Below are 10,553 nucleotides of genomic sequence, written 5' to 3'. Positions count from 1 at the left end.
TTCGAATCCTCCCAGGTAACATATCCTGGAGATCTTTTGGTTATCATGCACGGTAGATATCCCTTCAGGTGTCGGGAATTTCACACATTGGTGATAAGTTGTAACTACTGCTTTCATCTTATGGATCCAAGGTCTTCCTAGGATCGCGTGAAACGGGGAAGGTCTGTCGATGACTACGAAATTCATCATTTTCATGATTCCGTCAGCTATAATTGGGAGCTTAATATTTCCTAATGAGGTAGTTGTTTCTCCGGAAAAGGCTATGAGGCTAGCTTTCTGGTCGACGATTTCGTACTCATCTATTTCCATCCCCTTTAGGGCGTTATAGAAAATGAGGTCGACGGAGCTCCCGGTGTTTACCATGAGCTTGGGTACTTCGTACCCTGCGATGTTCAAGGTGACGGGGTATCGTCGTGAGGTCTGTCAAGGTTTGACGTCTCACTTTCCCAAAAGGAGATGTTAGTGTTCGACTCGGGGTTAGGAGGCTTGGATTGAGTGTTAGACACAGCCTTCCGTACATGAGTTTTAATAGAATTAACGGAGTCTTGACACATATCAGATCCTCCGAGGATGTAGTCTACCCTTGAGCTGGGGCTCGATTGAGGTAGCGGTTTGCTCAGGAGCGCCTCAACTTGTAGGCTTTTTCCTTGGGGGGAGCTTCCCGAGGACCATGTCGACTCTTTTCTTAGGAGCTGGGGGTGGTGAATCAGTCTCTTTTTCAGGAGACCTTTCTCATTTCGGTGAGGTGTCTCTGGGACCTCTTTTCTGGTAGGGTTGTGGTTTTTTTAGGTCCACGTCCTTTATTTCTCCGGCTGTGAATTTAGCTGCCAGTTGTCGTTGGAGGTCCCAACATTCCTCAGTTGAGTGCTCTTTCCGATCGTGATAAGAGCAGTGTTTGTTCTCATCATATCCTTTTGACCAGGGAGTTTTGTTTGCTGCGGCGACTGGTTTTTCTTCCTTATCTTCCTTGATTGCATATGAATGTTCTCCCTGGGTCTGATTGTTTCGAGAGTTCCTCTTTTTATGAGGTCCTTTTGCTTCTGAGGCTTCACCTTTCGGGTGATTCTGGAGTTTCTTGTGGAGTTTATCCAGTGCAGATGTTTCCTCTTCCAAGGTGACGTATCTAGACGCTTTATGAAGAGCATCGTCGATAGTTGGAGGAGGATTGAGCGTTAGCTCCGACCAAAGTTCCGATTTATACCAGAGACCTCTTCTTAGAGCCTCGATAGCGACCTGGTCGTTGGGGTTTGAGGGCTTAGTTCTCACTGCTCTGAATTTTTCGATGTAGGCTCGTAGTGAGTCTCCCACTCCCTGTCTGATTTTCCAGAGGTCAGCCTCGGATGCTTTCTTCAGGATATGAGTCGAGTATTGCTTCATGAAAGCGTTGCTTAACTGGTCGAAGCTATCTATCGAATTTGGTTCGAGACCAGAGAACCATTCGAGGGCTGTTCCGACTAGATTTTTGGCGAATGTCCTGCAGTAACCTGCTTCGCATTTTTCTTTCGTAAAGTGAGCTTTTACGATAGCTAATTGGAAGGCTCTCAGGTAAGCCTTTGGGTCTGAGGTCCCGTCGTATTCGGGGATCCTAATTTTTCGGGTGTCTCTTATGTATGAGTTGGGAATTCTGTCAGTGAATGGAGTTCCACAGGTCTCTTCGATCAAGCTCTCGATTTCGGGAGCTGAGCTCGTTGCCTTGTGGACTTGAGCTCCCAATTTTTGGAGAGCTGCGTGAGTTCGTTCCATATATCTGTGAATAGCCTCAGGTCCCTCTAGAGGAAGGACAGTCGGGTCATCATTAGGTACCTGTCGAACAGGCCCCTGATGGAATCGTGTTCGATCAAATTTCCCAAGTGCCAGGTGGGCTGATTTGCTCACTGGCCCTTGGGTTATTTTGACGAGTTAGGTTAGTGGGGCAAGTTGTAGGATCAGCATCCGTCCTTTGATGTTCATCCGAATTCGTGTTTAGGTTTCTGGCCTGAAACACCGAAGCTGATGTTCTGCCCCCGGACGGATTGGATACTCCTTCTCCTGACCTAAGAATAGGTGGTGGAGGAGGTAAGCGAGTGCTTTGACCAGTAATCTGCTCTGGTACAGAGCTGATTGATGCTAGGTTGCTTCCCATAGCACTGGTGAGAGGCGGGCTAAACACAGGAGTTGTCCTAGTGTGAGGCGTTTGGAAAGCAGGTGCTCGTTCTCCCAAACCAGTGTTATCAAGGGAAAAATCTAGACGTCCTCGAGGGAACGAGGGGTCGGTTATTCGATCTCGGAAGGTAACTCCCGAGCCCCGACGTTGCGGTGTTTGGGTTGTTGCGATTAGAGATCTAGTGATCTCTTCGAATCGTTGGTGCCGAGCGGCTAGCTGTTGCATGGTACGCTCGTTTTCCTGAGCTTTGTCTACCAACTGCATCATCATGCGACGGATCTCAGAGAGCTGAGCCTTCGTCTGGTTCGGAGCAGGTTGATGCTGAGGGGTAACAAGGGCTGGGAGCCCTGGATCGATCCCACTGAAGGTTCTCGTGTTGGCTGCTCCAGCCCTGTTCATCGAGATACTGTTCATCGAGATACTGTTCATCGAGATACTGTTCTTCCAGTACTGTTCATCCGAGTACTGTTCATCCGAGTACTGTTCATCCGAGTACTGTTCATCGGGATACTGTTCATCGAGATACTGTTCATCGAGATACTGTTCTTCCAGTACTGTTCATCCGAGTACTGTTCATCGGGATACTTTTCATCGTAACACTATTCAGTGGTTAGATGGATTTGTTGTCTGATCGGTAGGATTCATCCTCAAGTTAGGGTAAGGGATTCGATTGTTTCTTCCCCACAGACGGCACCAATTGTGAGGGACTAAACTCACCTCCTGATTTTAGGTCAGGTTAAGATTATTTGGGAAGAAAGCGTGGGCTGAATCCCGTAAGAACTTGTAGAATGAATGAATGATTTTATTGATGATTTTGGGTAAATAATATGTTTACAAAGATGTTTATACTGTTTACAAAGAAATAATTAAATGATTGAGAGCTTGTATGTGAAATGGGTTCTAATCCCTTTTTCTTGATTGATTTTCTCTTTAAATAGCCCCAGGTTCCGTTAGTTGCTACCAACAGGTTCCCGAGATCCCCTCCGTGATTTGAGGGATTTGTAACAGCTCCCCTTTGACCGGGTCCTGCGCCTATTTATTTGTCCACGAGCTATCTCTTTGACCGGGTCCTGCGCCTGTTTACTTGTCAACGAGCTGCCTCTTTTCCTTGACCTCTCTGATGAACATCTCCAGCTCACAGCCTCCGGATCTGACTTAGCTGTTTTTGAAGATTGAATTCATGATGGGCCTTTCGCGGCTCATTATCATTTCTTATTGTCTATTACTAGCTAAGGGGTCATATTTGGGCCCAACAGTTGGTCTGCCATTACTTTTGGTAGTATGCTAACGGAAGAACTGGTATCGCATAGTGCACATGGGAATTTAATTCCTTGTAGCAAGCATGCTACCACGAATTTACCTGGATCACTCTGATTCTTTAGTGTAATCCTCTGTTTCATCTTCTTTCTGAACTCATGGAACATCCTCTCAGTGTCATGCTTAGTTTCCTTGGTCTCGCTGAGAAACAATCACAATATATGGGTAAAGTAAATCTCAATGAATGGCTTATCCAAGGGTATCCTCAGAACTCTTTTGGTGAAGCTATTCATCTATTTCTCATTAACTCCTCTTTTAAGGTGTTTAAGAACCTTTTTTTCCTTTTTCGCTAGCTTCTTTTTCCTATTTTATGATAAATTTTCATAGGTTATGATGCATCTTCAGATTGCTGACTGGTGTTGTCTATAGGTGTCTCTGAAGGTTTGGGTTAGTTTCAGAGTGCATTAAGTCGTACTATGTCTATCTTTGGTAGTTGCATTTGCTAGGTGAGAGGTGGTCGTCAATCGATGTAGGCTGGATCCTGTCGATCGTCGGTGGACTCTCTCTGTCGATCGATGCCTGGCTCAGGTAGTTGATCAATATTTTCAGTAGTAACACGGTAGGGTTTGGGTGGATGTGAGTGTCAAGCTGCAAGCTCTTCATGGGTCATTATCCTGACTGCGCTGCATGAACCAACTGACTCCCAAAAATGCCTCAAAAGTATTGCTTTCTTCAATTAGGTACTTGTGCCTGAAAATACTCTAAAATACTTTGAAAACGTAGTAAATATGATTGAAAACTCTCATATACCATGGCTAAAAACGGGTGAAATTCATGGTATATCAATATTTGAGTCTGAGTAATGGATATGTAACTCAACTTCCTTCTTCTATGCTGAATCTGAAGAAACTTCTATATTTAAACCTAAATATAAATATAGTTGAGCAGGGTGGAGTCTACGTTCCAAATGTCTTGAAAGATACGCGAGAATTGACATTCTTGTGTTTGCCGTATAGATTAAATTATAAGAAGTTGGAATTGGAGACTTTGGAGAATTTCAACACAAAACATGGGAGAGTGAAGGATCTACAGAGCATGACACGGCTCAGATCTCTCTTTATCTATATTGAAGACGATAGGTATACTATGGAAACTCTATCTTCATCTCTAAGTAAACTTTCACTCTTGGCGAGTCTTACTATAGATAACGAGAACAGGTTTTATACTCGCATGAATGATGATGAAGAAGGATTTGTTTGGGATTTTGTTAATCTCAAACAGCTGTGGTTGGAGATATATACGCCAAGGTTACCTGATGCACAACACTTTCCTTCTCACCTTATAACCGTACATCTAAAGTGGTGTCGTTTGAAGGAGGATCCAAAGCCGATTCTGGAGAAGTTGCTTCACTTGAAAGAGATTAGTTTACATGATCGATCTTTCTGTGGGAGGAGAATGGATTGCTCGAGGGATGGATTTCCTCAATTGCAGAAGCTAAAATTATATGGATTAGACGAGTGGGAAGAGTGGATAGTAGAAGAACGCTCCATGCCCCTTCTCCATTCTCTCAAGATTAAATGTTGCAGAAAATTAAAGGAGATTCCTGATGGGCTGCGATTCATCACAAAGGGGGTGACTGGTTTTCCCGCTACCACCCGCAAATGCAGCTTTTGCGGTTCATAGCGGTTGTTGGCGTTTCGAAACAATCACAGAAAACGCTATAAATCGCTTCAAACCGCTCCGAACCTCTTAAAATCAAAAGCTGGTTCCAGCTAGCGTTTGCGGTTGCGGGCGGTTGCGGGAGGGTAATTTTTTTATTTAAAAACAATATAATAAATAAAAATAATACTAAAAATATCCAATAAAAATTTTCAATTGAAATATTAGAAATTGTAAAATGTATTCATATTATATTTCAATTTATATCATAAAAACTCAAAACTAAAATATTTTCTATAAATTTTTAAAATTTGATAATATGATTTTATAAGTATAAATTTTATATTTATCATATTATTATGATTTTTAATATTTTTATAATTACATAAAATATAAATATTATTAAATTATTATTTAACAGATGTTGAGTTTGGTAGTTTACCAGTCATAAGAGTCCCGCAAACGCAACAATTTCTAACAGCTGTACCAGTCGTACAAATCTTTAGAAAACGCTTAAAACCGCAACCACCCGCATCCGCAAACTCTCGCAACCGCAACCGCTGCGGTTACACCAGTCAGACCCTAACTTGGAGTATCTGAATGTTGATAATATGGGAGACGGATTTAATTTGAGATTGTCGAAAGAATACTTGCTTTCTCACCTTACAACTGTATCTCTAACTGGTTGTGGCTGGACAGAGGATCCAATGCCTATTCTAGAGAAGTTTCTTCACTTGATTCCTCAATTGCAGAATTTACTATTTAGCGGATTAAAGGAGTGGAAAGAGTGGATAATAGAAGTGTTGAATATAATTGAGTTTCAAATTTCATAAGTATTTGTATAATTAGTAAGATTAGTAATGTTAATTTGTATTAAGTTTGTTACACATGAACAGTCACAATTGTTTAGAGAAAAGTTGTGTCTCTACAAGAAAAGTTTTTTTTTTTTTGAAAAAGATTTTTCTATTTAAAGCATGAGACCGAAAATATTACATTGTTTTGACAACAGTAGACCAAGTGGTCTTTTACATAGATAAAGTAGCTAGGACAACAACAAACTTGATTCAGTTAATGACCATAGATAAAGGAGTCTGTACTCAAACAGAGTGCCATAGCTGGAGCAGTGTAGAGGAGAGTTGCGGCCTGTCAGGTCTAAAGCTGGAGATCCTATTCTTAACGGTGAGATTTATCTGGCTGAGTAGTCCCTCCGCTGAGGTAAAAAACTAAAAATAGAGCGATGGATGCGGTTGTTTCTTTCTGACCAGAGAGTGTATAGTGTAGCCTGCCAACCAAGTAAAATGAGGATCTTTTGGTGCTTCCCTGCCGTTGAGGTAGACAATTGTTGGAGAAGTGGGAACCATTGCCTATTTGCTTGGAGTTTACATTTCCTAGCAGTGACCTTCCAAATCGGCCAGGTAAAGTTACACTGAAAAAAACAATGCTCAATAGACTCTGCAGCAGTATTACAAAACAGACAGAGATAATCAGTTTGCAAACCCCAAGAAAGCATTCTATCCCTTGTCGGACATCTATTTAACACCATTAACCACACCAAGAACTTATGCTTTGGTATCCCTCCACTGAACCACACCTCCTTGTGCCATGGTACCTCCGGCTGATGAGGTCGCAGAATGTTATAGATGTCCCCTATCGAATAAGTAGTTCTCACAGTATTTCCAGGCGACCATTGGAGAGTGTCAGTACTTTCCATGATTTCCAGGGTAGAGAGGAAAGAAAGGACCTCCAACTGTCTGTCTGATCTTGCGTTCGGAAGTAACCAGGCGCCATCCTCCCAAAGTTCCGCCAGTGTAATATCTCTACGCAGAGGAATCATTGTTGAGCCTGTTTTCTCTAGGTAGTCAGTCATCTTACCAAAAGGGGACCAGTTTCCTGTCCAGAAGTAACAGGTTTCACCATTTCCAACACACTGCTTTATCCACGGGAAGATTAAGGGACGGAGCTCAAGCAGTTGGTTGACAAGCCAAGAGTGTTTCTGCCTCGTATTTATCACCCAAAAATTCTGTAAGTTCCCCTGCAGAATTTCTGAAATAAACCAAACAGACCAGATAGAGTTTCCCACAAAGAAAATGTGCCAAATCATTTTTATTGCACACGCAGTATTCCAGGCGTCAATGTTACGCAGGCCAAGACCCCCCTCTCGTTTTGCATTGCAGCAAGATTCCCACGATACCTTAGCACTGGCATTTGCCGAGATGTCACATTTCCAGAGAAATTTTGAGCAGAGAGAGTCTATTTCCTTTATGACCGATTTCGGGATGATGAAAGAGCTGGTCCAAAAGTTTGTGATCCCGTTTATGACCGATGTAATGAGCTGGAGCAAAGATTTGTGTCTTTTCTATGCACTCTTTCATCATGTATAAATCTATAGGATCGAGTCTGTCACAAAACATCATCATTCATTCAGTGCAATACAATTTTCATTAGGTAAAATACAATTGTTTTCAGTTATACTCTGTTTTTGATTCACAAAACAGAGCACGCTAAATTAAATTCATATTTCTCAGTTTCTTTTTCTTTCATAATCGTAAACACACAAAGTAATCAATATGGTATCAGAGCTTTACGGATGAGAGGACAAAGAGAAAAAACACTAATTAAAAAAAGGAGAGAGCATCGCCTGATATTTGTTGATGTAAAGATGTCCGCCCTGAAGTAGTCGCTGACGTAGTTGCTGAAGCAGACGTCGTAGTGAGTGGTGAAGACCATGTGAAGTCGAGATGCTGAGCTGGAGTCGTGTGGACTTGAAGAGCAAGGGAGTATCTTGGAGAAAAGGCAAAGAGGAATAAACTTGAGGAGCAAGTTTATGACTTAAAGAAAGAGGAATAAGTGCATTCCAATAAAAGGAAAGTTGCACTTATTGATATGGAAGATGTCCATATTGTGGTTCTTTGGAGACTAGGGTTTCGGGAACGTGGAGACTAGTATAAGATAGCTATGTGGTCGTTTGTAGAGAGACAGAGACACAGAGGCTGATCTTATAGAGAGAGAGAAGCGCTTGGAAGTGTTCTGGGTCGTGCTGAAGCAGAGGCTGAAGTACTTGATGGTGGAGAGACATAAGCGGGTAGCTTAGGAATTGTTCAGTGGCGTGTGTTAGGGTGTAACACTAGACGTGTAAAGCTGATTAAGCAGAACTTGTAATAGGGTTTACAAGGCGATTCTAATAAAGCTATTGGTGTGTGCTTGTGTATTTTATCTCTCTGATTTACCTTCTGCAGTACTATTGTTTGTGTCGTCTTTTGATATATGGTGTTTTATACATCATTGTATATATGTTTTCTAATTGGTTTTCAAGTCTTTATCGAGTCTTTCTAGTCCTTTTCGAGTCATTACAGGTCTGGAGTTGCACTGGATGGGAGATGGACCTGCTGGAACAAAAGAAGCAGAAAACAGTGCAGTTTGGTGATTTTCACGCAGAACAGTCTGATGACTGTTCCCGATCAAGCGGAACAAGCAGACGGAGTGATCCCGCGGTTGTTCCCGACGAATAAGGAAAATACAACATCTCGGGATTTGCCCTAATTATCCTGTTTTTCTCTCTGGCCGCCTGTGGCTTTTGATATAACTTCTTTTTCTATTTTTCTACATCATACTACGCTATTTTTCATAGAGAAAAAGACCCTAAGACTCCATTGTTGGGATTTACTTATTTGTAAAGGGAGAAGGATCTCTACACTCTTGAGAAGAATCCTGAACCCTATCTCTTTTATTTTATTGATTCAGCATGTTTTCTTCATCTGTTATATCTGTGTTCTCAGTTGCTATGGCTGAGTAGTCGGCTAGCTTCTCTAGGGTTCTAGGGTGTTGATTTCGTGAGCTAAACATAGATAAGTGAATCCATTGATTGTCTTCATTCATAACTGTTCTTATTGCTTGCATTAAACTGGCCGCTTAATGTTAGATCATAGGTTTAACCTGTTCATTAACCGTGTAATAAGTTGCTAGATCTGTTTTGAATGAGCATTGCATCCCTAATCAGCGAAAGTAGATATTAGGGTGTTTTGTGAACCTATCGGACTTGATCTCTATTGCTTGCGATCGCTTCTCACCTCAACGACAGTTAGACGGTGAGATCGATCAGCATAGGGAGCAGTACCACGACAGTGGGCTGTTCTACTTGAGTGATCCGAGTTCTAGACTGTTCTTATTAGCACTTGAATAATTGTTTGGCTCACAAGTTTTAACACCCGATGAAGTAACCCTAGGCTGGCTTCTCTTTAAATTGAATTCTCATTTATATTATTTTACTTGCTTTGCACGTTACCCTCAAAACAAAACCCCATATTTGTTTTAGCTAAGTATTGATCCAATAGAAATAAAGTGTAAGAGTTGGTCTCTGTGGATTCGATCCTAAAGTGCTACATCGACATACCATTCGATTGTGGTAGTGTGCACATTAGGTTAATTGGTGTGCGTGAACACGAATATCAATTTGGCGCCGTTGCCGGGGACCATCTTTTTACCTTTATTTTCGGTTATTTATTTAGTCTAAGACCTCTAACTTGCTCTTTTCTCTTTGTTGCAGGAGATCGCAAGGTTTAGAAAATCAGAACAGATAACAGCCAAGGCCTACTGACACCACCATGGGTGATCACGGTCATCAGGATGATCTCGCTGCAGCAATGCAACTGATGCAATAGCAGATGCTTCAGATGCAGCAGACCATCCAAGCTCAGCAAGCAGCTGCAAAACAATCTGCTCAACAGGCTGCTCTCGCGCGGCAGGAACAAGCAGCGCAGACTGTTCCAATCGGGGAGAGAAACCTTCCGCGGAACATTCCTACTACGCGCTCTGCCATTGTTCCTCCACTCTGCACCAGGCAAGACTTCGAGATCAAGCCTGCTCTGATTGATCTGGTGCAGAGAAAAGTGTTCTCTGGTCTCTCTGCAGAAATTCCAATGGAGCATATTGAGAATTTCGAAAAAGTCTGCAGTTTTACTCGTGCGAATGGTGTGCCACCAGACTACATCAAGTGCATGCTATTCCCATTCTCTCTTGATGGAAAAGCTGCACGGTGGTTGAACTCCCTCCCTACCGGCTCTCTCAGTTCATGGGAACAGGTCCGATCAGCGTTCCTCAACCATTTCTACTCTAAGGCGAGAACAGCTGCATTGAGGAACAAGATCACTTCATTCAGACAGCTCCATGATGAGCCTTTTTGTGACGCATGGGAGCGCTTCAATGACTACCAGAGAGAATGCCCTCACCATGGATTTGATGATGATTACCTCCTGGGCATTTTCTATGATGGGGTGGACTGGAAATACCAAGGTGCTCTAAACTCTTCGAGCAATGGAGACTTCATGACTCAGACCACTGATGGAGCGCTCCAGCTGATTGAGAACATGGCAGCTAGCTCAGCCAATGAGAATCAGGAGAGCAACCGCTCCAAGAAAGGGAACAGTGTACACACCCAGAAAATTGATGAGCTAACAGCTAAGGTCGATCAGCTACTGCAGAACAACCAGGCACAAGG

General features: G+C 42.5%; 1 non-coding gene across 1 annotated transcript; it reads right to left on the bottom strand.

The window, feature by feature from the left end:
- Positions 1-10,185: 10,185 nt before the first annotated feature.
- On the bottom strand, positions 10,186-10,292 carry LOC130497219 (small nucleolar RNA R71). The gene has a single exon (XR_008936229.1). It is a non-coding gene; the product is annotated as a small nucleolar RNA R71 (small nucleolar RNA).
- Between the last annotated feature and the right edge of the window lie 261 nt (positions 10,293-10,553).

Source organism: Raphanus sativus, chromosome 6, assembly GCF_000801105.2.
Source record: "Raphanus sativus cultivar WK10039 chromosome 6, ASM80110v3, whole genome shotgun sequence".
Taxonomy (NCBI): domain Eukaryota; kingdom Viridiplantae; phylum Streptophyta; class Magnoliopsida; order Brassicales; family Brassicaceae; genus Raphanus; species Raphanus sativus.
Note: the sequence above shows the minus strand (reverse complement) of the source record. Positions and strands in the feature narration are given on the sequence as shown.